The sequence below is a fragment of the Musca autumnalis genome, unplaced genomic scaffold (assembly GCF_047663935.1).
Source record: "Musca autumnalis isolate F117 unplaced genomic scaffold, ASM4766393v1 scaffold_1, whole genome shotgun sequence".
NCBI lineage: Eukaryota > Metazoa > Arthropoda > Insecta > Diptera > Muscidae > Musca > Musca autumnalis.
Window position 1 is genome coordinate 188,771,688 of NW_027411644.1, and position 27,650 is coordinate 188,799,337.

A 27,650-nucleotide genomic window follows, 5' to 3' on the forward strand; every position below is an offset into this window, starting at 1 on the left:
TCCTGTAAAATTATGATTTTGTTACGTCTTTGGGCATTTATGGTGGTGATAAACATTTGACATATCCAACCATATCAAAATCTATTTCCAAACACTGTGCATAATTTCACCATTGTACTGCATTTAAATTCGGGGCATTGTATAATGGTTGTTTTTTTGGATTTTCATAATTTTGTACAAAGTTGACTTTTTTGGTGTGACAAATAGTATTTGGGTGATTCTATAGTAGCATGAGAAGGTTGATTTACTTAACACAAATTTACGAGTAAATGGTATAATTGCACCAAGGGATATTTTGAGAATTTTCATCTGTTGGATATATTTTTAATAATGATTATAATACAAATATTCAAAAGAAACTGAATATACATAAAATAATTTTAAAGTAGGCGTAAAAAATAAATCCTACGTATTTTCATTAAGACACACGCATAATACACACCCACCACTCACTGTTATTTTACTTTGCACCGGAAAGTATGCATGATTGCGTGGGTTTCCACGTATCGCTTACTTTCGTTTCACTTGTTTACTCTTTGCAAAAAGAAGAAGTGCTCTTCCACCTACAAACAGATAGCACAAATACACCCACATTAAACCACATTCACACAAAAAAGCCATACGTAGTTGCACATATTTTTTTTGGAAAAAACATCCTCAGACAACTCTCAGTACACAATTCATTCCAATTTTAGCGTAGATTTGAAAAAAAGACTTTTTAATGTTTGTATATAATTTACACAATTTATAAGATTTGTTATTCTTTTTATGCTGTTCGTGTTTTATTCACAATTTATTTGAGTTTTTTTTGTTTGTTTTTTTGTATTTATTCGCATTTCATTGCGCGTTATTATTGTTAATTTTTGTATTGTAAATTGTTGTTTTTTGTTGTAGATTTGAATAATGTATGGTATATGTAAAGTTTTCATAAAAAAATATTTACACATTTCTATTATTTATTGTAAATTTGAAATTTAAATGGCCCAAGAGATAATTTGAGCTTCATATGAATATTAACGAAAATTTTTAAATGAAAAACTCTTAACAAACGTTTTTTCACATGTTGGATGGAAAAACAAAAAGCTTTAGAAATTATTAATATTATTGTATAGAATTTTCCCCAATTCATTACCACTTTAATAACCACGAACAATATTTTAAAGTACATTCTAATATTTATAGAACAAAAATTTCTTCCCACGAGTATTTTTGTTATCTTGAAACTTTATTTAGAAATTATTAATGCATTTGGCCCTCACGGCTATTGAGTCATTCAGCAGAGAAAATTATTTACATTTTACTATATATTCAAATATTATGCCCGCGGCCGATTGTGTGCGCGCTATTGATTTTCATCAAATCATCAAAAATATTCGATAGAGAAAATTTAAAAATTTTAACGTTATTTTCTTAAATGTTAAAGCAAATTTTCAAATTAAATTTAATTCAAATTTATTGAGTCTTTTCCTTTTTCAACATATACTTGCAAAATTTTGAACGGTATTAAACGGAATCCTTAAAAGTATAATGTTTGGTTTTAATGTCTTGTGTGTTGAATACAGCACCTATTAAAGCAATCTTAAAGTTATTTAAATATTATATAGGTAGGGAATAATGGCAAAATATGGTATGGTAGAAAAAATATGTTTCTAGCCTGATGATGATTTTCCGATCACTTTTTTTCCGAACGTAAAAAAGTAGGCGTTTGAGTTTGTTCATCAGGTCACCACAATCAATTTTTGTGAATTGTTGAGATAATAACGCCGAAAAAGTGTTTTTCATTTTTTTTTTGCCTGCAGACGGCCTTTGAATCATCTTCAATTTGTTTTGTTTGTCCAGTTCAGTGTGTAAAAGGCTTTAGTCCTTTGGAATATGTTTATCTATAGAACAGCTTCCATTAATCTTTCAGCCGCAAAAAAACTTTCAAGCATTTGATGCAACAAAAGATCTTTGAAAACTTTTTTCTGTATGTAAAATTCAAGCGGTTTCCGTTCGATTAAATTTTGTTAAAAATTTTAAATCTATAAATAATTTCAGTAACCTTTCATAGATAAGCTTAAATAGTTTTTCATCAGAGAAAACTGTCAAAGGTATTCTAACATAGAAGTCTTTCAAAGTAATTTTTCCTTCTTCTCCTATTGGTAGCCTGCAAAAAATATTCTAGAAGCCCACAGAAAAGTAACTGATCCGAAGATCTGTCTATTAAAGGTATTCTCTCAATAGAAAATATCTGAAATGTCTTATAAAAGATTGTCTATCCACACCATAGAAGGCCTGCGTAGGTCTACTATCTATATAAGACTTTCGTAAACGATCGGTATCTTTATACGGAGCCTTAATACCCAAATAATATAGGAATAGGAATGTTTTAAATTAAGCCATTTCGGTTTGAAATACTTAAATCGGCCGATATCGCTCTATGGTGCAATATAAAAATTGCGCATATACAGAAAAAATTCTGAATAAATGCTTGATAACCCTACTCAAGACGAAGTACCAAATTTCTGTCGAATAATGTTGCTAATACCCTAGACAGACGGCAGCGTTAATTTGCATTAATTTTAGCCTGACAGCTGACAGTTTCTGCATTTACGAAACAGCTGATTGCTAATTTGTTTGCACTGTATTTTTCGTTTTCCTTGTGTCTCAGAGCCAGAGCTGCTAATAAATATTTAAACATATGAAATAAATCAGTTTCATTATTTTCACAAATTTGATCAAAATCAAAAAAACCTTAGTTCACGAAATTCTAAATCCAATTTTTGTTTTTCATCTTTGTTCACAAAATGTGGAAATTGTTTAAGGATATGTGGGACTTGTCATAGATAAACATTTAAAATTGCTTTCAAAAAACCATTTTTGATGTTGTCATAACAAAAAGAACCCAAATATTGTCATATTAGAATAATAACAAAAAATCGTCAAAATGATGATAAATCCTCAAATCTGGCAGCCGTGCTCAGAGCATGAATATGCTCTCTCCCTTGTATGAACATGGGCTCTCTTCTACGGTATTGCCATATTGAAATTCCTAAATGCTCTTTAAATTCAGTTTGATTTTGTGCATTATGAATGTGGAAATGCACGAATTAATCTGAATTAAGGCTGTTAATGCAAATTAACGCTGCCGTCTGTCTGGGGTATAAAACCTTAAAAAAACCGAAAATCGGGCTGTACAGTTCTGTTGGGACTATATCAATACGTGGACCATTTTCAATACCTATCCATCTTGATTTCAACAGAGAGACGGATATCGTTATACCGACTTAGAATTTTATGCTGAACAAATTATATTGAATACTGAATTCATCAGCTTCTTACCTTAATGAATCCCACGGCAGCTAGTTCAATGCAGCGGATTGACTCGGCGGAATTTTCGAACAGGGGCCGTCAACTCAACAATTATGTTTTTGTGTTAGTATACCTTTTTACCATCGGAGTGGTAATATATCCTGGGATGCCTGTTCCGAGTTCTTTTGGTCTGTACCGGGATAGAGAAGAACCCCAGGCCAGGAATCTGTTCCATTTGCCAGATACGCATTCTCAATGTGTCAACTTCGGCGAGATGTAATGAATGTAGGGAATGGGTATAACAACGAAGCAGCAGCATCTAACAACAAAGACAAGCAACATCTAAGCATCTAACATCCCAAGTTTTTGTTCAGCGCCCCGGAAATGCATAATTCCTGCAATTCAGTTGCAACAGTATCCACAGCAAAGACAACGAAATAGTAGACTTATGACTCGGAGGGACATCATGGTCTCCTTGATCCAGAAAACAAAGCTAACCGACTTTGCATCGTTGCAATAGTTAAAAAGTTTTGCGGAAGGATCGTACAAGAAAGAATGGAGGAGGACTTGCCTTCCTTATACACCAGCCTATCCAGTACAGACCTATATCGCTTCAGTTTGACTCTATAAATAAAAATGATCATATTGACGAAATTCGATAAAATTATTTGATCACAAAGTAAAAATAAAACTGATAAAATATTTCACATATTGACTAAAATATTTATCGATTTTTTATATTGAACTGATAAAATATTTCACATATTGACAAAAATATGTATCAAAATATTCCAAATTTTGTATCAGCATTCAGTGGTTGTTAGAATAGCTACCAATAAACATTAGGGTTATAACTTTTTTGCAATTTTTGCAAATATCAAAAATACCACCGCATAGCCGCGTAGAATTTTTTCTATATCGCGAAAAAGTTTCCGCACCAAATGCATTGAAGTTCTGTAATGCATTATTTAATTTTTAATAGTTTTAATCTAATTTAAAATCAAAATCGAACCATTCTCGACCAATTTGGTTTTGGGGTTGTATTTAATAAAAAAAAAACAACAACAAAATAATTGTAAATATGAAAATTTTTTTATCGATTGAAAAAAATGTATTCAACAATATTTTCATCAAGAAAATATTTTGCTTTACCAAGCACAATGTGGAATATTTTGATAAATATTTTTGTCAATATGTGAAATATTTTATCAGTTGTATTTTTACTTTGTGATCTAATAATTTAATCGAATTTTGTCAATATGGCAATTTTTTTACCGCCGGAAAATCGATAAATTTTTGATTGAATCTTTGAATTTTTTATCAACTGGCTAAAATTTTTTCTGTGTACATGGAATGTATGAGGGTAGCAGTAAAGTTTGAGACTGCCGAGGTAGTGTTGCAGAATGTCTACATACCGCCGATGAATAATTGTGCCTTGCATTATATGCCCGACATTAGTTCGCCATTGAGCAATAACCGTCTGGTGCTAGGGGACTTCATGTGCCCAATGAGCTTTAGCATTTCGTCCTAGATCAGAGCGGTACAGCGCTGGCCGAGCAAATTGATAGCTCCACACTTTGCACTGTGATTGAAGACGCTCCTACGAGGAAAAGAGGTTGCCACAGTTCGCCAGACATCTCCATTGTGGCACCCGGTCTGATAAATGACTGGCAAACCGATATTTCTCTTGGCTAAGACCATCTTCCGATCATTGTCTCCGAAAGCATACCACCCGACTTCATTACCTCTCTGCCTTACTTTTCTGAGCCACATATACCTGCGGAAACCAGACCAACAACAGGACTAGCCAACGAACGTGATAAGCATCGCCGTACGAAACTTTAAGACCCAAGAGTTAGAGAACTTACTCTAGAAGTTAACAGCCTTGTAGGCTAACTAGACCACCTGAAGCAGTGCAACATTTGTACAGGATTAAGTAAATTGTGTGCAACGGTTAAATCATTCTCTAATCCGGAAAAGAAAGATGATAGAACGCCTGTTACTGTCGACGGCGTGGCAGTAACTGATCCGAAGAGGTGCGCGTGTTATTTTAACCGGCAGTGTATAGGGCTCCCCACAGTGATAGGACGAAGATGAGCGTTATCCACCGTATACAATGTGCGATATTGTGCCAGGACTATAAGATATTCTCTAGTAGACAGAAGACTTTTGAAGGTCTTCTATAGTAGACAGAATACCTTTTAAGGTCTTCTATAGAAGACAGAAGACCTTTTCTGGACTTCTATTGTAGATAGAAGACCTTATATGGTTTTCTATCGTAGACAGAATACCTTTTATGGTCTTCTATAGCAGACAAAAGACCTTTTCAGTTCTTCTATAGTAGATAGAAGACCTTTTCAGGGCTTCTATAGTAGATAGAAGACCTTTTCAGGTATTCTGAAGTAGACAGAATATCATTTAAAAACTTCTATAGTAGACAGAAGACCTTATATGGTCTTCTCTAGCACACATAAGACCTTTCGAGGTCCTTTAAGGTATTAGGTATTTAAAGTATTCTATAGTAGACAGAATACCTTTAAAGGTCTTCTAAAGTAGACAGAATATCATTTAAAAACTTCTATAGTAGACAGAAGACCTTATATGGTCTTCTCTAGCACACAGAAGACCTTTTGAGGTCCTTTAAGGTCTTCTATAGTAGAGAGAATAAATTTTAAGGTATTCTATAGCAGACAGAAGACCTTTTAAGGTCTTCTATAGTAGACAGAAGATCTTTTAAAAGCTTCTATAGTACACAGAAGACCTTATATGGTCTCCTCTAGTACACTGAATACCTTTTTAAGTCTATTAAGGTCTTCTATAGCAGACAGCCGATTTTTTAAGGTATTCTATAGTAGACAGAAGACCTTTTAATGTCTTCTATAGTAGACAGAAGATCATTTAAAAACTTCTATAGTAGACAGAAGACATTTTAAGTTCATCTAGTACACAGAATATCTTTTGAGGCCCTTAAAGGTATTCTATAGTAGACAGAAGACCTTTTAAGGTTTTCTCTAGTAGGCAGAAGATCATTTTAGAACTTTTAAGGTCTCCTAGATAGTAGATAGAAGATAATTTAAGAACATTTATAGTAGACAGAAGTCTTTTTAAGGTCTTCTATAGTAAACACAATACCTTTTAAGGTTTTCTATATTAGACAGAAGACCTTTTAAGGTCTTCTCTAGTACACAGAAGACCTTTGAGGTATTTTAAGGTCTTCTATAGTAGACAAATGACTTTCTATGGTCTTCGATATTAGACAGAAGACTTTTTAATGTCTTCGATAGTAGACAGAAGACCTTTTAAGGTCTTCTCTAGTACACAGGGGACCTTTCGAGATCTTCTACAGTAGACACAAGAACTTTTTAAGGTTTTCCATAGTAGACAGAAGATCATTTAAAAACTTCTATAGTAAACAGAAGATCATTTAACAACTTCTATAGTAGACAGAAAAACTGTTTAAAGTCTTCTATAGTACACAGACCTTTTAAGGACTTCTGTAGTGGACGGAAGACATTTTAAGGTCTTCTAAAGTAAGGTCTTCTCTAGTACACGGAAGACCTTTTCAGGGCTTTAAGGTCTTCTGTAGTAGACGGAAGACCTTTTGAGGTCTTTAAGGTCTTCTGTAGTAGACAAAAGTCTTTTCAAGGTCTTCGATAGTACACATAAGACTTTTAAAGGTCTTCGATAGTAGACAGAACATACATATATTAAGAACTTCTATAGTAGACAGAATTCCTTTGAAATCTTCTGTAGTAGACAGAACACCTTCTAAGTTATTCTATAGTAGACAGAAGACCTTTAAAGGTCTTATATAGTAAACAGAAGACATTTTTACCAATTTACAAGAGGGTCTTTGTCGGACAGCATCTTCGGGTACCTCCCTCGCAAGTGTTCAGCATGTTTAAGTACAGTTTAAGATATGTTGCAAATTTTCACGAAGGTATTCCTTGTGGTTCTGCTTACATCAATATTATGTTTTTATACCCTCATCATTTATGCTAACATCGAAATAATGGTTTTAGACCCCAAGTATGTTTGGACGAAATCCGTTTCAGACAATTTGGAGTCGATTTAGCAATGTCAGTCCGTCTGTCTGGCTGGAGCGCACGATAACTCTCGAACAGATCAACCGATTTTGTCTAAAATTTAATATTTTAATATGTTGTCCAAAATTCGTAATATTTTGTCCAAACTTAGTTAAAGTTCGAAGATGATATCGGTCCACTCCTTCCGGTACCTCCCCCACAAATGTTCGAAGATGCTCCGAAAATCTGTGCACAATAACTATTGAAAGGCGTTACCGATTTGGTCCATACTTTGCACATCATTAAATTCTATAAGACGTAGGTGAGGTTCCAATATAAACTCAATCCGTCCACTCCAGTGGGTACCTCCCACACAAAATTTTGGAAAAGTTCAGTTAAGGACCTACTCGCGAATCACTTTGATTTTTGTGGTAGCAACTTGGATTCACTGCCCTTCATATGACGGTACAAGTTTCATCATGGGAAAGTCCATACCCTCTGAGAAAATAGTCTTAATGGTGCAAAAACCCTATGACATTGTATGTAGTGATTGGAGCGCAAGGTAACTCTCGAATGGATCTGCCGATTTGGTCCAAAATTTGCCCTTCGTAATATTTTGTCTAAATTTAGTTTAAGTTCGAAGATAAGCCATATCAGTTTACTCCTTCAGGTACCTCCCACACAAAATTTCGGTTAAGTTTACTTTGAGACCTGCTCTCGAATCACTTTGATTTTTGTTGAAGCAACTTGCATTCGCTGCCTCAATTTCGGCGGTAAAAGTCTTCTCAGGGGCAAATCCATACTTCTTGAGAAAACAGCCCGAAAGGGGTAAAAAACCCCCTATGGCACCATATGTAGTGGCTGGTGAGCCGTATTACTCTTGAACTGATCAACCGATTTGGTCCGAAATTTGGCCTTTTTCATAATTTGTCCAAACTTAGTTTCAGTTCGGAGATATGCAATACTGGTCCACAGCTTCCGGTACTTCCCCCCAAATATTTAAAAATGTCACTAAAATGGTATGCGCAATATCTCTTGAACGGGACAAACAATTGGGTCCAAACAATATTTGTCCAAATTTTGTTTAACTTCTAAAATGGGTCATATCGGTCCTCTCCTTAGGGTCCCTCCCCCACAAAAGTTCAACATTTGTGTCTAAGTGCAGTTTAGGGTCTGTTCAAAGCTCCTTTGGAAATGTATACCGATGCTGTTTACAGCGATATTATGCTTTCCGCGGACAAGTCCATGCTTAATGGCGTACTGGTCTAAAAGTTATACGATGACGCACTGACTAGTGGGCGCGATATCTATCGAAAATATATGACTCCCAAAATAAAATCCACTTCCATAATGAACTTTGTCCGTCCATTCCATCAAGTACCTCCTCCGCAACACTTTTGAACATTAATCCTAATCCACATTTTTAACGGCAAGTTTAAATGTCCAAAAAAGGGCCACAAAATTCTGAAAAGACCCTAAATACATTTGATCTGTCCATAGATGAAAGCTTCAATTCACATAGGCTGAGTCTATATCCCTGTCGGTAAAGCCGACTGACACTTTTTTACTTGTTCATAGGAAATTCAATATTGCCAGCAACTGAAATGACTGGTGGGCGCCTTATCTATAGAAAATAATGATTGCCAAAAATAAATCACCTCCAAAATGGACCTTTAGTTACCTCCCCTACAGGAACTTTGCTCTTTAATATATAAAATGCATTTATATTTTTAATTCAAATTTCCAAAAATGCGATCGCATATCACCGCTACACATCAACAGCGACTCACATAATCCCAACACTGAACCAGAACAGGCCGTACGACCAAACAGTTGTGGTGGCTCTAGACTTATCAAAAGCTTTCGATACCATCAACCAAACCTGTTTAAGGTTTGTTGTGGATCGCCTTAAAATGTTTACCTGATATAATGACCATGTGGCTGTTTGCCGCTATAACTATCGAAGGAATGACTTCCAATATTAGATACAATTCCAAGATGGACTATGGTGTGTGGAAATTTTAATAGCGTATAGCTGTTCTAATCATGACTAGGGAAGGACAATACTTCCTAGAATATGGTCCTGATGTGATCCAATATTTGGGGCAACTGCATCATACATCTCTCGCACTAAAATTGTTAGTAGTCTTTGTTACAAAATTTTAATTTAAAACTGTGTAGACTGTATTGAATAGGGTTTTCCGTGGAAAAACTAGACCCCTATCCCACAAACACCTAAAATGTTTAAATTTTTTATATGGGAGAACGTCTTTGTTACTTCACTAATTATAACATCTTTGTTGGTGTGCTACCGCTCTAAATGACATAACTGCAAAATCAGTACCAACTTCAAATTAATTTATCTCTAAATATCTTTCTAATAATATTATTAAATTTTCATTTTCACCATTTGTGTGTGCGCCAAACGCCAGTGTCTGCATTCGGCAGTAAGCACAAAGCAATTTGGCATTGCAATGGCAAATTTAATTGAATTCGTTTGTAGACATTTGTAAGTCAGACACTTTGCTGTTACCAACAATTGTAAACGGAAGTGTAATTGCTGAAAAAACATTCTAATTTTGTTCGTTAAGTGAACAAAGTGACCTCAGAGAAAGGAGTATGGCAAACAAAATTTTCTATTCTTTGACCATGCAGTCGAGCAAAGCAACAGACAAACAAATTCTCTAACCCTATACACTACTACAATTTAAGGAAACAAGAAATCAGAAAATTGCAAAAAAAACTTCTTCTATCTACAAATATGGTCCATTCTTGCCCAAACTAGACTAAGTAGGGACAAATTAGAAAGAAGTAAAACGATTTTTTTTTTGCTTTAAATATTGGCTGGTATCTAAAGTTGAAATTTTTGTTTGAAAATCAATGCTGCTGGTAAACTTTAAGAGTAGAAGTTTTTCCCACTCCCTTGAAGTTTTTCCGATTTTTCCTATGGCTCTTCCCGGCATGTTGAGTTTTCTTTTCGAGAGATTTGTTCAATTTGCTTCCGGTCACAGATATTTGTATTGGCGTTACCAGAATTCTTGGTGTGCGTGTACAAAGAAAACGACATGTATTTACAATAGCATGGAATAGCTGTGGATATCATCATCCTTGCAAGGATATGCGCAGCCGAAGTATTCCTATCCATGTACTGCAGATTTCTTGTTGCTGTTGTTTTTTTTTCTTGTTGTCTCTTTTGGTGTTACTACGGTTTGGTTATAAGAATTTTGCCTTGTATTGTTTGCTATTTTCTGAATACAAAAAATGTTTTTGGTTTTTTTTTTGTTGTTTTTGTCTTTCCTCGTTTCGTTGCAGAGTTTACTTGGTGGTTGTTTGTTAAAGCGACAAGTTTAGGGCCTTAGGAAAGACCAGACCATCTTAAATTTAATATGGTTGTTTTTTCTTCGCTCTGCTTTGTTATCTTTCGTTTCGTTGGTTGTCTTTTTCACTTGAGAGTTTGAAATACTGTTGGCATAACGACACCAATATAATGCCCTCAAAACATAAGTTAAGGTCCTTTAAACAGTACTTCAAAAAAAGTACCAAAATTTCACTTAGTTTTTCATCCATTTAGTCAGACATGAAGTATGGAAGATGGTGTGCTGCACCCCGTTTGTTTGTATGAGTTTTTTTTTAAAGTTGTCTGCCATAGAACCAATCCACAGACAGACATAATACAACCAACATTTTACAGCAGGGTAAGACTTAGAAGAAGTTTTTCTTAGGAATTATATGAAGAAAAAAACCTTGAAGAGTTTTCTAATCTTCTGGTGTGCAACGTGAATTATAAGTATGTAGGGTTGTGAGACACAGTGTTAAAGAACAGTGTAAATTTAACAAGAACCCAAAGTAAAATAGAGACTACTGTTCTTAAGTTGTTTAAGTCGTTAGCTGATATATAATAGAATTGTTTCAATTCTATCTAACGATTATAGGGATAGACCTTCTGTCTTCTATAAGGAAATTTTTTATCTTATATAACAAAACTGTCTGTCTTTTTTAAGAAGACCTCTCTTCTATAAGAAAACTCTTCTAAGATAAGATTTTCTTTTCTCTATAAGAATGTTTCTCATAGAAGACAATATTTAGTCTTCTATGAGAAACATTCTGTATTCTATGGTAAGACATTCTGTCTTAAGAAGGCTTCTGTCTTGCAAAGACTTTCTGTCTTCTACGAGAAGTCTTTCCGTCTTCTTTGAGAACCTTCGGTGTACTATGAGAAGACAATCTGTCTTCTATTTGGAGACCTTCGATCTAGTATGAGAAGAGTTTCTGTATTCTATTTGAAGATCTTCAGTCTTCTACGAGAAGAACTTCAGTCTTACATGAGATGACTTTCTGTTTTCTATTGGTAGATCTTCAGTCTTCTATAAGAAAATTATCTGTCTAATTTTGTCATTATTTCTGTCCTATATGAGAAGACTTCCTCTCCTCTATGAGCATACCATCTGTCTTCTATGGGGTGACTTTCGGCCTTCCACGGGAAGACTTTTTGTCTTCTATGAGAAGATTTTTTTGTATTCTATGAGAAGACATCCTCTCTTCGATGAGAAGACATTTTGTGTTTTATGATAAGATCTTCTCTCTCCTGTAAGAAAACTATATTTTATAAAAAAAAAACTGCCTGTCTTCTGTGAAAAGACCTTCTGCTTTCTATGAGAAGTGCTTCTGTCTTCTATGAGAAAACTTTTGTCTTCCATGAGAAGACCTTCTGCATTCTATGAGAAAACCTTCTGTCTTTTATGAGAAAACTTTTGTTTTCTATGAGAAGACCTTCTCTCTTCATTAAGAATACTGTCTTCTGTGAGAAGACCTTCTGCCTTCCATGAGAAGACCTTCTGTCTTTTATAAGAAAACTTTTGTTTTCTATGAGAAGACCTTCTCTCTTCTATAAGAATACTGTCTGTCTTCTGTGAGAAGACCTTCTGCCTTCTATGAGAAGACCTTCTGTTTTCTATGAGAAGACTTTCTGTCTTCTATGGGATGACTTTCGGCCTTCCACGGGAAGACCTTCTGTCTTCTATGAGAAAACTTTCGTCTTCTATGAGAAGACCTTCTCTCTTCTATAAGAAAAATGCCTGTCTTCTATAAGAAGACCAATCTTCTATAAGAAAACTGTATGTCTTTTGTGAGAAAACCTTCTGCCTTCTATGAGAAGACCTTCTGCTTTCTATGAGAAGACATTCTGCCTTTTATGAGAAAACTTTTGACTTCTATGAGAAGACCTTTTCTCTTATATAAGAAAATTGTCTGTCTTCCGTGAGAAGACCTTCCCTCTTCTATAAGAAAACTGTCTGTCATCTGTGAGAAGACCTTCTGCCTGCTATGAGAAGACTTCTATGGGATGACTTTCTCTCCTCTATGAGCATACATACCTTCTGTCTTCTATGCGATGACTTTCAGAATACCTTCTGTCTTCTGTTAGACTACCTTCTGTCATTTTATAAGAAGACTTTCTGTCTTCTATAAGAAGACTTTCTGTCTTCGATGATAAGACATTTTGTCTTCTATGAGAATACTCTCCTCCATATGAAAACTACCTTTATAAGAAAATTGCCTGTCTTCTGTGAAAAGACTTTGTGTCTTCTCTGAGAAGACGTGGTGTCTTCTATCAGAGGTGCTTCTTTCTTCTATAGGAAGACTTTCGGCTTTCTACGAGAAGACTTTCTGTCTTCTATGAGAAGACTTTCTCTCTTCTATAAGAATACATTTTGTCTTCTATAAGACTACCTTCTATCATCTATGAGAAGACACTCTGTCTTCTATAAGAAGAATATTTTTCTTCTATGAGGGGTCATCCTGTCTTCTATGAGAACACCTTCTCTTTCCGACAAGAAAACTGTCTCTCTTTTGTGAAAAGAACTTCTGTCTCCTACTGTCTTCTATGGGAAGACCTTCTGTCTTCTACAAGAAGACTGTCTTATATAAGAAGACTGTCTGTCTTCTATGAGAGGTCCTCCTTTCTTCTATAGGATGACTTTCGGACTTCCACGATAAGACTTTCTGTCTTCTATGAGAAAACTTTCATTCAGGCTTCTATGAGAAGATTTCCTCTCTGTCTTCTGTAAGAAGACTGTCGGTCTTCTATTAGAGTTGATTCTCTCTTCTATGGGATGACTTTCGGCCTTCCACGAGAAGATTTTCTGTCTTCTATGAGAATACTTCCTCTCTTCTATAAGAAGACATTTATTCTTCTATGAGACTACCTTCTGTCATCTATGAGAAGACTTCCTGTCTTTCATAAGAAGACTATTTGTCTTCTATGAGGGGTCCTTCTGTCTTCTGCGGGATGACTTTCGGCCTTCCACGAGAAAACTTCTGTCTTCTATGAAAAGACTTTCTTTCTGTCTTCTATGAGAGCACTTCCTCTCTTCAATTTTGTCTTTTATGAGAAGAAATTCTCTCTCCTATAAGAAAACTGTCTGTCTTCTGTGAAAAGAACTTCTGTCTCCTGTGAAAAAACCTACTGCCTGATATGAGAAGACTTTCTGTCTTCTATATGAAGACTGTCTGTCTTGTATGAGAGATCCTCCTGTCTTCTATGGAATGACTTTCGGACTTCCACGAGAAGACTTTCTGTCTTCTATGAGAAAACTTTCATTCTGTCTTCTGTGAGAAGATTTCCTCTCTTCAATTTTGTCTTCTATGAGAAGACCTTCTCTCTCCTATAAGAAAACTGTCTGTCTTCTTAGGTTGAGTTTCTATGGGTTGAGTTTCGGGCTTTCATGGGAAGACTTTCTGCCTTCTATGAGCAAACTTCCTCTCTTCCATAAGAAGACATTTTGTCTTCTATGAGAAGACCTTCTGTTTTCTATGAGAAAACCCTCTGTATTCTGATAGAAGACCTTCAGTCTTCCATCGACTATGAGAAGACCTTCCGTCTTCTGTATTCTATGATTATGCAAAATAATTAGTTAATATTTGACTACTACAGGTCGTTACTGCTTATTCGTCTATTTTGTGGTCAAAAAACCTTGCCCTCGTTAATATAATTGGTTAGTAAGGAGATTTGTAATGAGTTTTGTTGTTGGGCATGTATGTACCACAGTAGCCTATATTCAACTTATACTCTCCCACAAATGCTTTTTAATGTTCGTAAGATCAATGATAACTTGGTCTAGGTGCAGAGAGGATCTTTTACGAACAACTGTAAGAAAGGAATCTATTAACAGTTAGTTTTATTTCTAGCTATTTTTGCTATGTACTTCACTGTGTATACACTTCCTATATATTAGGTGTTTGTTTTTGTATATTTTCTACTTAAACAGAAACACCCAAACATAAGTAAATACATACATCTATTCATCTATACATATGTTATTTTAACCTAAATATATTATCGTCTTTAAGATACATAATACCATATCTCAGTTACCAAACTCTTTACTCTAACTGGCGATGCTGCTGCCAGCTAGAAGAACACGTAATGTGAACATAAATAATGTCATTTGTAATGGAACTTTTCTGTTGAGCTGAGAATACCTTTTGCATTTAAAGTATGTACCTGAGAACATCACATCAGATCACATAATAATAATGATACTGATGATGATTATGTCTGCAGCAACCGGGAAGCCTTTGGCATTTTAAGTGATTTTCCAATACAAAATATTGTATGATTTTTCGCTTTTGGGTATTGTTAGTTAGTTAACCTGTTTAAATACGGGTGCCCAACAAAGGGGTGGGGATGTAGTGTGGGGATGTATATGAGAGTTGTAAGTCGCTGGTTGATTATTAACTTAACATAGATGTATGACCGTACTAGTTAGTTAAAATAGCCTACGGGAGATTAGTTGTAGTTACTGGAAGGCAAACGAATAAAAAATCGGCATCAAAAGCCAAGAATATTCCCAGTTGAATTCTTAGAGTACATAAACCCCAATTAGGAATAGGTAAAACAGCAAGTGATGTTATTTAATGTTACGTGTAAACAAAACAAATACAGAATGTCAAGTTAATACTTTCGAAAGAAGAAGAAGATTATGAAAAAGTAAAAGGCAGCCACGAAGGTAAACAAAGATATCCAATCGGGAATAAGGATGTTTTGTTTGAATGAGAATCTTCTACCAAGTATTTATTAGAGAATAAGATGTGTAGATATGACTTGCCCTATGCATTTTGCACAAAGTTTGCATATGCAAAAAATAATATGTGCATATGCAAAATGTATACATTTTACATATTTTCTTATGCAAGAAATATTTCAATAATAGGTACAAAACTGCTTGTGTGTACAATTTTTCTGTTTAAAATTCTCTTCGGACAAGTCAATAAAATAGAGAAATGTATAACCACAGCCATAACCCTCAAAATACCGAAAATCGGCAGGTATCGTTCTATGGGGGCTATATGAAGGCCTGAACCTAAACCGACAAATTTGAGGTGGAAGGTTTTTTTACCCCAAGGAAGAATTAATACCAAATTTCAGCCGTTTCGGCTGGATATGGAGGCCACAACCTTCAAAATACCGGAAAACGGGAGGTACCGTTCTATGGGGCCTCTATGAACAAGTTGAGCTATACCGACAATTTCAGATGGAAAGTTTTATATAAACCGACAAATTTGAGGTGGAAGGTTTTTTTTACCCCAAGGAAGAATTAATACCAAATTTCAGGCGTTTCGGCCGGATATGGAGGCCACAACCTTCAAAATACCGGAAAACGGGAGGTACCGTTCTATGGGGGCTCTATGAACAAGTGGAGCTATACCGACAAATTTCAGGTGGAAAGTTTTATACCCCCAAGGAATATTTAATACCAAATTTCAGTCATTTCGGAGGGATATTGAGGCTACAACCTTCAAAGTACCAGAAATCCGGAGGTACCGTTCTAAGGGGGCTATATGAAGACGTGAACCTACACCGTGAAATTTCAGGTGGAAAGTTTTATACCCCCAACGAAGAATAAATGCCAAATTTCAGTCATTTCGGTGGGAAATGGAAGTCACAACCATCAAAATTCCGAAAATCAGGAGGTACCGTTCTATGGGGGCTATATGAAGACGTGGACCTATACCGACAAATTTCAGGTGGAAAGTTTTATACCCCAAGGAAGACTTCATACAAAAGGTCAGCCATTTCAGTGTGATGTTGAGGCCACAACCTTCAAAATATCGAAGATCGGGAGGTACCGTTCTATGGTGGATATATGAAGACGTGGACCTATGCGGACAAATTTCAGGTGTAAAGTTTCATATCCCTAACGAAGACTTAATGCCAAATCAGCCATTTCGGTGGGATATTTAGACCACAAATCCTTGTATATATTTTTGCATATGCTCATTTTATGCAAATATGCAAAAATATGTCAAAATATCCACGATATGCAAAATATGCAAAAAATTCTGGGCTTAATTCGTTATACTTTGTAATAAAACGAGTTTCTGTCTAATCAGATTTTTGGATTTTTTGGATTCCGCTGTCTACTGATAAGAAAGTGAGAGTATCTATCTCTTGTCTACCAATAGTCGGAGTTTTTTTCGTGCAACTAGGGACATAATCAACCGTAGTCATGGCTACTGTCATCCTATATTGAAGTTAGAGATCTAACCCTACACTGACCCTTAATAAGTCCCACAGTGATCCTCATCCCTAACATATCGAGTGAGAGAAGGCAAATGGTTCTACGTTGAGAGTTTGCAGGCCCTATAGCTTGGAGCCGCTAATGCGTCTGTCATTATATTACCATGTCCTGGAACCCAAATAGTTTAACGATATTTCGTATATCATACAGAGCTTTTCTGGATCAATTAAGGATATCGTGTGAGTTTTTGGCTCATAATTTTAGAGCTATGAAGATCGCCTGACCACCGACATAGACATATGTATATAGTGATGGCTCAAATCCTTCTAACCACCTCTGTTGCCTTTCTGAAATCACAGCTCGAAAGAGGCTACAGCTGCCGTTAAGTTTAAAAACACTCATTTAAGATTAGTACATTTTCGCAAAAGATACCTACGCCAGTGTCTTCCTCCATTGTGGATCCATCTGTGCCAGACCATCCAGAAGAGAGTTACCTTCAGTCCAAATGTCTCTGCTTGGAATAATTACTGAGAATGAGTAAAACCAATATATTCGCATATCCTAACTGTGTGTGAAATCTGCCACATTCCTAACTCTTATATTGTAAAAGACCTCCATGGAGCTTGAAACTGGCCCAGAAAATTCAGAGGCTGGAGATCTATGTGTTTGCTCCGGTGTACACTTTATAGTTTGGACAGCAGTCATTTGTGCATAAGTGCTTGCCACCAGACAGGTCCACCCCGCCATTTCCGTTCAATTCCAATTCCTGTAAGGCGTTAAAATTAACTATGTATGTGCTTTGTTTGCTAGTACATTCACCATTAGGTAAACTGTACCTTGTCTGTGAAGAGCCCAGAAATTCCAGGTGAAGATCCACAGATCGCACGGTCATTCGTAATTTCCTTCATTTTTATACCCTCCACCATAAAATGGAGGGCATAATTAAATTTGTCATTCCGTTTGTAACACATCGAAATATTCATCGGAGACCCTATAAAGTATATATATTCTTGATCAGGGTAAAATTCTAAGTTTTTAAGATAGAGCTTTGTAATTTGTTATAGAAGTTTCTATTACTCCTAGGATGTTTGGTATTGCAAATGTGCTATATCGGTCCACGTTTTGATATAGCCCCCATAGAACGGTACCACCCGATTTTCGGTAGTTTGAAGGTTTTAGCATTCTGATCACACCAAAATGGCTGAACTTTGTTAGTTAGTCATCGTTGGGGGTACGAAACTTTCCCCCAGAAACTTGTTGGTACAGGTCCACGCCTTCATATAGCCCCCATAGAACGTTAGCTCCCGATTTTCGGTGCTTTGAAGGTTATGGCCACAATAATCCATTGAAATAGCTGAAACTTGGTATTTAGACTTCGTTGGGGGTATTCTACTTTCCCCTCCAAAATTTTCGGTATAGGTCCATGCCTTCATATAGCCCCATTTTCGGTATTTTGAATGTTGTGGCCTCAATAGTAATCCGAAGTGGCTGAAATTTGGTATTTAGTCTTCGTTGGGGGTATAAAACTTTCTCCATGAAATTTGTTGGTACAGGTCCACGCCTTAATATAGCCCCCATAGAACGGTACCACCCGATCTTCTCTATTTTGAAGATTTTAGCTTCATTATGACACCGAAATGGCTAAAATTTTGTACTTAGCCTTCGTCGGGGGTATAAAATTTCCACCCAGAATTTTGTTGGTGTGGGTCCACGCCTTCATATAGCCCGTAAGGAACGGTACCTCCCAATTTCCTCCAATATTCCTCTAAATTTCCTCCCAATATTCCTCTAAAACTGCTGAAATTTGGTATTTAGTCCTCATTTGAGGTATAAAATGTGAAATTTGTCGGTATAGGTCCACGCCTTCATATAGAACGGTACCTCCCGATTTTCAGTATTTTGAAGGTTTTGGCCACAACATCCCACCGAAATGGCTGAGATTTGGTATTTAGTATACGTTGGAAGTAAAACCCTTTTTGACTGAATTTCGTTGGTATAGGCCCACCTTTCGCTATGGTCCCCATAGAACGGTACCTGCCGATTTTCGTAATTGTGAAAGATGTGACGTCAATATCCCACCGAAATGACTGAAATTTGTTATTTAGTCTTCAAGGGGGTTATAAAATGTTCCAGAAAAGAATTATCAGTATAGGTCCACGTCTTCCTATATCCTTCTTCCTATCCTATCTTGATTTACGGCATTTTTAGGTTTTAAACACATTTAATTACTGAAATATCGGAAATTTAGTATTAAGTCTTCTTTTTTGAATCTAAAAACTTTGCTCCAGAAATTGGTCGGTAAAGATCGACGTTTTGATATAGCCCACATAGAATGGTACCTTTCGAATTTCGGTATTTTTAAGGTTAACGACATTGTTTTACCGAAACTGCTGAAATTTGGCATTAAGTCTTCTTCACAAACGCAAGGAAAGTAATTGTTCCATTTTACTTAAATACAACTTGTGGTGGATGGTAACGAACTTAAAGCCGTTCTTACTTGTTCCCAGTAATGTGGTTTTTGACTTGACCTATAACTGTCTTTCCCAAAGGTGAAGATTGAATTCAAGGAGCGCCAAAGACTCGCAAAGTCAACCCGGCGATCATAGCAGTTGGCTATTTACTCGTACTCTCCCCTAAATCTGCTGAATTTTCCGCAACATTTTATTTGATACGCAACAATATTTACTTGGCATTTTGCAATCCGCAACCTATATGTAGCTACGTCCAGTAGCACAAAGTTATGTTTCCGCGAAGAGAGGATCTTGGGTTAGCTTTTGAATTTTCTGTAATTTTCATCCACATTTGGTGAAATTCTCAACTCCACTGTCGACGATTTTCGTTATTTTTTATGGTTTTAGCTATATTTTTTGTCTGAACTACCCGTAATGTGACATTTGAAGTTACCTGCAGTCATGAAACGTCTTTACCAAAAATTGTTAACATAGGTCAAAGGTTTGGTATAGGCTCCTTTTCCCCTCTAAAGCCATCACCCGATTTTCGGCATTTCGAGGGTTATCGCTATATTCTTTAATAGAACTACCCGTATTTTGACATTTGAGGTTCCCTGCTACGCAGGTTTTGGAAGAATGGACTTGCCGACAAAAAAAATATATACATATATATATATATATATTTGGTTTGAAGCTCACAAGTGTTGCGGAGGATGTACATAAAGGAATGGGCCGACATTGTTCTTTTTTGAAGTGGATCTTGTTTGGAAGCAATTTCTTTCGATAGATTTTGTGCCCACCAGTTATTTTAGTTGGTCACCGTATAAACATAATATCGCCTAAACAGGGCCACAAGGAGTAGCATCGGTATAATTTTTCAAAGGATCTTCGAACAGATTCTAAACTGCACTTAAACAAAAATGTTGAACTTTTGTGGACGAGGTACCCCCCACACTACAAATTATGGGAGAGCCACTACATAGGGGCTTTTTTCAGCTTTCGGGCTATTTTCTCTGGAGGTATGGACTTGCCCCTGAAAAAAGTGTACCGTCGTAATGGGGGCAGCAAATACAAGTTGTTACAACAAAGATCAAAGCGATTCGAGAGCAGACCTTAAACTGTTTTTTTTTTTCGAAATTTGGTGTTGAAGAAGCCGTAGGAGTTTACATACATATTTAGTCCGTATTCGAACCGGATCTATGTCTCGTAGAAATATTACGATATGCAAAGTATGGGCCAAATCTACTACTGTTATCGTGCGCGCCATTTTACTGAATAATTTTGAAGTGGAAGGTACTTAAAGGAGTGGACTAATATGGCTCATCTTCAAACTTAAAGTAGGCTCGGACCAAATATTACGATGGCCAAATTTTGCACCGCATCGGCAGATCCGTTCGAGTGTTATCGTGCGTTCCAATCACTACACATGGTGCCATAGGGGGTTTTCAGCTTTCGGGCTATTTTCTCAGGTAGTGCTTGCTTGTGCCGTCGTACAACAAAAATCAAAGCTTTTCGAGAGCAGGTCCTAAACTGAACTTTTTCGAAATTTTGTATGGGAGGTACCCGAAACAGTGGACCGATAGAGTCCATGTTGAAACATCGTCTATATCTGGCAGAAATTTTACGATATGCAAAGTATGGACTAAATCGGTTACTCCCTTCAAGAGTTATCATGCGCACAATTTTTCCGAACATTTTCGAACTTTTGTGGAGGAGGTACCGGAAGGAGTGGACCGATTTAACCCTTCTTCGAACTTAAACTAAGTTTGGACAAAATATTGCAAAAGCCAAATTTTGGGCCCAAACGGTTGATTCTTCCGAGAGTTAGCGTGTGCTCCAGTCAGCCAGACAGACAGACGGACGGACATGGCTAAATCAACTCCAAATTGTCTGAAATGGATTTCGTCCAAACATAATTGTGGTCTAAAACCATTATTTCAATGAGCCAAATTTTTCACGTATGAAAGTGTATATACTCTCGCTAACATAAATGCTGAGGGTATAAATAGCTTCCAAAAATGGGGTCGATTATAACCATGTTCGCCTGTTTGTTGCCACTACAAATAAGCAAACAAATTATTGATAAAATAAAACTATATTATGGAAAAAAGTAATTAAAGTCTATAATTAGTTGTTAATATTGATAATAACTTTAGCAACGAATTTTGTTAAAAATCAAATCAAACTATTAAACAACATTTAACGCTTTGACCTTCGGCTAATTGTGTTAAATTAATTTTATTTTATTTTTTTGTTTTGCTTTTGGCTTTAAAAGCTTCTGCTGCCTTAAATAGAATTATCACAGTATGGGCTTTAGTGGTTTTAGTTATAACTTTTTTGTTGCTGTTCTGTTGTTGCAAAAAAGTTGACAGCAACAACAACAATAACAACAAAATTTTGCATGCATACGAAAATATGATTAAGCTTATGTAAATTATGGTTGCGGTTATTGTGGTATTCAAATTAATTTCTAGTATATTTTAGATGACATTAGCAGGATTTTGTAGAAAAGCGTTTTTTATTGTCCTTTGTTTTTTTTTTCTTTATTTTGTGTGTCTGTGTTTAAGTGCATGTGGTTGTTGTGTGATGCAATAGTATTAGTTTAAATTTTCTCTTTAATAGATTTAGATTTGTTATTTTTTACTATTAAAAAACATTACCCATGCGTGTATATGTGTGAGCTTTCACTTTTGGGGTCACTGAAATAAATTCAAAACACTTTAGCTTTAATATTGTATATATACAATAGTTTTTTTCATGTATGTATAGATTTATATGAAAAACATTGTACTTTTAAATAATTTATATGCCAAACACATTCAAGTGAATTTATAAAACTACCTTTCCACAAAACTTTTTCTCCCACCCACCAATACACACAGACACAGGTATATTCTCACAAATACGTAGATAGAAAGAAAAAGAAATACCTTAGGAAAACATGTACAAGAAACACGTAATGCAAGAATGTTGCTAATGCAAATGTATGCATACAGTGGAGAAAATTGAAATAAGTTCATAAAAGTATGAACTTGAAAGCAATAAAATCACATCGTCTGAAATGTTCAACGACTTCATGTACCTTATAATGAATTACATAGTTACAATACAGTAAATTCGTTTGGATAATGTGACTTAAACCTTTTCATGGGGACAATTGCTAGAAAGCAAAAAATCTATTCAAAATTGTAATTTTATGGAACCGAGTCGACCTTCTGCCTACTTTCCTAGAATGTTCCCTTTGCCTACAACAATTTTAGATACTAAATTCTACACCTTTTTCAGATGTAATTCGAAAATTTTTTTATTGTAATTCGAGAATTATATTTTAATTCGTAAAATTTCATTTGAAATTCCAGAATTCCGTTTGTAATTCGAATTATTCCATTTTAAATTTGAATTATTCCGATTGTAATTCGAAATATTTCATTTGTAATCCAGATGATGTCCCTGAAACCTTGTAAATGCCAAGGTTTGGCAGGTACCTTTAATGGAGACTATAGCAATACCTGGACCTATACTAACAATTCACTGAAAGCATGTTGCATATCCAGACCGAAGGCTATATAGCGAATTTTACCCATTTATTTAGGATAATACGGCTAAAACCTTGAAAATACCGTAAGTTGGAGGGTACCGTTCTATAAGGGTTATATAAAAACGGCGACCTATAAATTTCTGAGGGAAAGTTATGTAGCACCAAAGAAGACTGAATACCAATTTTCAGTCATATCGAATGGATAATGTAGCTTAAACCTTCAAAATACCGAAAATCCGGAGTTACCGTTCCATGGGGCTATAAGAAGACGAGGACCTATACCGACAAATTTCTGGTGGAATATGAAGGCCAAGTACCAAACTTCAGCCATTGCGGTTTCAATATTGAGGCCACGTCCATCAAAATACCGAAAATCGGGGGGTACCGTTAATGGGGTTGCCCGAAGATGTTGTCCGATATGACCCATCTTCAAACTTGTACTTCTTGTGCGTATATTTTTGTCACTATAGGAGTGGCAATCTATCACGGAATGCCTGCTCCGAGTTCTTTTAAAATAAGGAAGGACTTCGGCCCATGGATCGATTCCATTTGTAAAATCCGAATCCTCCATATATCAACATCGGTAAGATGTAATGGATGCATGGAATGGGTGCACTCCCGAGCTCTGGTCTTAGCCGCTTTATTAGTCGGAGGAATCGCCACTATCGAGGAAACAAAGCTCACTGTCACTAGTAGCTTGCAATATTGCGATGGTTATAACAAGTGAATTGATCGTACAAAGAGCGGAGGAGAAGTACTTGCCTTCCTATACAGACCTATCTCGTTTGAGCTTGACTCCAGTGACCCATACATGGAACGTATTACGGTATCAGTAAAGTGTTGGACTTCCGACGTTGCTTAGTGTGTACAAACCGCTGAGGAATAGTAGTGCCTTTTGAAGGTCAATGGCCGTCTGGTACTAGGGGACTTCAATGCTCATCATTAGCTTTGACATTCCGTCGTAAGCAATCACTATAGGGTGACAGCGCAGGTCGAGTAAATTGATTGCTCCACAGGATAAGGGACGTGTGCCAAAGTTTACCCGACATCACTATTTTAGCACCCGGTCTGATAAATGACGTGTCCTTGCAACCCGTTATTTCCCTTGGCTCAGACCATTTTCCGGTCGCAGTCTCCTTTAACAGACTACATCTGACCACCATATTTTTCTGTACCATGGAAAAGCTGATTAGCAAAGGTTCAGAGAATTTAATAATCACCGCATCAGAGAGCTGACTATCCCCTCAGATAATATCTGAAAATCCAAATTTCCTAGTAGGGTCGACGGGACTAGCAAAAGAGCTTGATGAGCTTCGTCGTACGAACGCTGAAGACGCAAGAGCTTGAGAAATTACTCTTGAAGTCAACAGGGCATAAGCGGATGAAGTACCCAAACCACCTGAAGCATTTCAACATTGGTACATAATTAAGTATATTGTGGGCAACAGTTAAATCACACTCGAATCCGCATAAGAAGGATGTTAGAACTGCTGTTACTTGCAACGGGGTGACAGGTCCAAAGTGGTGAGTGTGTTATTTTAACCGGCAGTTTAAATACCACCCAGAGAGTGATATGATAAAAAGGGGTGTGTCACGCCTTTTTAGCGCCTTTCAGCCGAGGAAGTACAACCAAAATTTGGATTTGAATAACAAGTTCCTCAAGTGGTCCTGCTACTGAAGGTAGGCAAGGATGCCAGCATAGGTAAATCAGCCGATCTTCCTCTTGTCATTAGTATCAAAGATTCTAGAGGCATTAATCCTTGATAAGAATCAGTTTCCCAGCATGTATACCGGAATATTTCAGGCGAAGACTAAAGCAAAACAGACCGTGCGATCGAACAGTTGTGGTGGCACTTTACCTATCGAAGACCCTCGATACCGTCATAGCTATATTTGTGGGCGCCAGTCGTTTGTGGAATTCAGAAATAAGAAGTCAAGGCGGGGTGATATCTCCAGAACAGTTTAGCTTCTGCTTTTCTGAAATTCCACATCCTCCAGATGGCATAAAGATTTCGATACCTATGCGGCTGAAATGAGGTTGTCTGCGCATGCCACTGCTATTTGCGACAAAATCAGAGGTAGGAACCAGGTCCTGAAGAAGCTGGCCGGCAACACTTGGGTTGTTGATAAAGACACCTTGTCAACCTAAAACAATAGGCCGGACTGTGGTATGTTAGCGCTACGCAGTGGAGGAATATTCCAACCTGCCAGAATGCCGTCTTCATGAGAAGACGAACAAAACAAAATGTTGTGGATGCAGTACCTGCTTGGGTGTTACCGCCGTAGCATCCCTGCCATGATCTAGTGGGCAGGCTTCCCCCAACCAGGCACGTGGGTAGAGATCTTCATGATCTAGAGAGAGATAGAGCGGTCCAATGGTACAATCGATAATCTCTAAATCAAAGAGCTTATTAGTCAGGCAGGCTTGAATAGCATTCACGCTGATGCAGTACTAGGAGACCACACCCCATGCATCGCAGCAAAAATACGCCTGTAAAAATGCAACACAAACATGAATGGTTTTAGCCCAGTTAAGTTCCTGACGATGCGGCTGCCTCAATTCGTATTGGGCTAAACCTGCATGTGGATTGGGACCGCACGAGTGCATTTATGTAATTGCCCAGCTAAACCCACCTAGCTGTCTCTTGATTCTTTATAAACACCCTCAGTCCAGGTTGCAGAGTTTATACGAAGGAATATATAAACAACAGGCGGACGGACAGAGCTAAATCGGCTTCAAAATGCCTGAAACAGGTTTCGTTCAAACACACGTGATGTCTAAAACCATTTTTTCGATTAGGCAAATTTTGGATCTTATCAAAGTAGATATACCCTTGTTTGCCTATAAACGGGGGCATTAGAAAACCTTCTGGCCTAGGCAACACGCAGTGTCGCGCTGCGTTGTTACAACAGCAGCAGGCGGACGGACACAGCTAAATTGGCTTTAAAATTCCTAAAAGAGGTTTCGTTCAAACACACGTGATGTCTAAAACCATTATTTCGATTATGCAAATTTTGGATCTTATCAAAGTAGATATACCCTTGTTTGCCTATATACGAGGGGCACTAGAAAATCTTCTGGCCTAGGCAACACGCAGTGTCGCCATTTTGACATTTTCTGTTTTTTGGAAAGTTTGACAGTTTTAGCCTAAGCGTACTCATTACAGTTTGACATGCGACCATGTTTTGGGTTGTTTTCAGTGGCTTGATTGAGACACCTCCAAAACATGGTTTTTGAACGCTTCCACAGCATCTACTGGCGACGAAAATCGTTTACCACGCCTATTTCCTTGATGTTCTGGAATCAAACTGGGAATCCAATGACTTCGGATCCCCAGTCAGCGCTGTACGGCGCATGACCCATCAATTCCACGTTTTGTTCGGTCAAACAGGCGCTGGTTTGAATCGATATTTGAGAGCTCGCATTGTCATGATGCAGAACCATTCTCTTCTCTTGTTAGTTTTTCGAATTTCTCAGGAGACTTCAGCCAAACAAATTGTAGTGTAACACTCAGAATTAACCGTCCTATATTTCTCAAGCGGTATAGTCGCCACACTGTCAGTTTTGCCGAAGAAACAGCCGACAATTTGCATTGAAGGTCTTCTTCCATGAACAACTTTCGTTGGATTTGGCTCGTTTTCGAAGACCCAAACGGTCGATTCCTGTTTTGTTTTGGGATCCTAAGCATAGATCCAAGATTCGTCTGTGACGATCTGATAAATGTCGTTTTAAGCACCGCGATTTTTTTTATTCACAATTTCTGTGCACCAATCCACAAGAGCGATTTTTTGATCAATTGACCAATTTTGCTGGATGTAACGAGAAAAATCCATTGTTGCGGTCAGGTGTTCATGCAATATCAAATGTTAGTTGGTGGAAGAAATGCCCAAGTGTGCCTCTATCTCACGGTATATAACATTGTGATCTCATAGTTCACACACAGCTTAATTTTTTTCTGGCACAACGTCCGATTTTGGGCGACCCTCGCGACCTTCGTTTTTTTTGGCGAGTGTCGGGTCCCGGTTGAATTCATTGAACCAATTTTTCGTTGTACCATAGGATGGTCCTTTATCGATATACAAAGATTTAATTTGATCGATGCACTCTTACCGTGATTATCCACGTCGAAAATTGTGAAAAATTATCGGACGAAAATGTTCACAAGTAAATTCCATTTTTTTGCAAAGTGATTTTTTGACGTCACTGTAAACAACCCAACGCATGGTCGCATGTCAAACTGTCCTGAGTACGCTTAGGCGTAAAACGGTCAAACTTTCCAAACAAAATGTCATATGACGCCTGGCGACATTGCGTGTTGCCTAGGCCAGAAGGTTTTCCAGCGCCCCTCGTACTCAGAGTATAAAACATAACTTATTGTCAGAAACAATATCTTATGCCAGAAAGACAAGCTGCTTCCGACAACCCCGCCGGTTTAAAAGGTGATCCAAAGCATCTTTAAATTTGGTCTACGTGGCTTTGTAGGATGACTTGAACTTACACCTGGTCCTCAGTTAAAATAGAAAACGAGTTGCAAAGCTGCACCTGTTCTCCTATCGGGAATTGTGGAGAATTTCAGGGACACATTTCATACGTTAAAATTGACCTCATGTTTTCACAAATCATGGTACTCTGAACTTATTTAAAATTTCTCCACTGTATTTGCTGCATACATAACACACGCTGTTGTATACTGCATTTGTTTCACAATTTTTTGTTTTTATTTTATTTTAGTTTTTTTTTTCTTGTTTTACTTTTTTTGCTATGTTTGCTTTCTTCTCTTCTTCTTGTATTTCTAATGCAAAAACAAAATTTTCTTGAAAAAAAAAA

At 36.9% G+C, this 27,650-nt stretch overlaps 1 protein-coding gene across 42 annotated transcripts in view; it reads left to right on the forward strand.

Annotated features, from left to right (window-relative positions):
* LOC141388847 (protein lap4-like) overlaps positions 1-27,650 on the forward strand; it is a 667,534-nt gene that overhangs the window by 618,679 nt on the left and 21,205 nt on the right. The window lies entirely within an intron of this gene.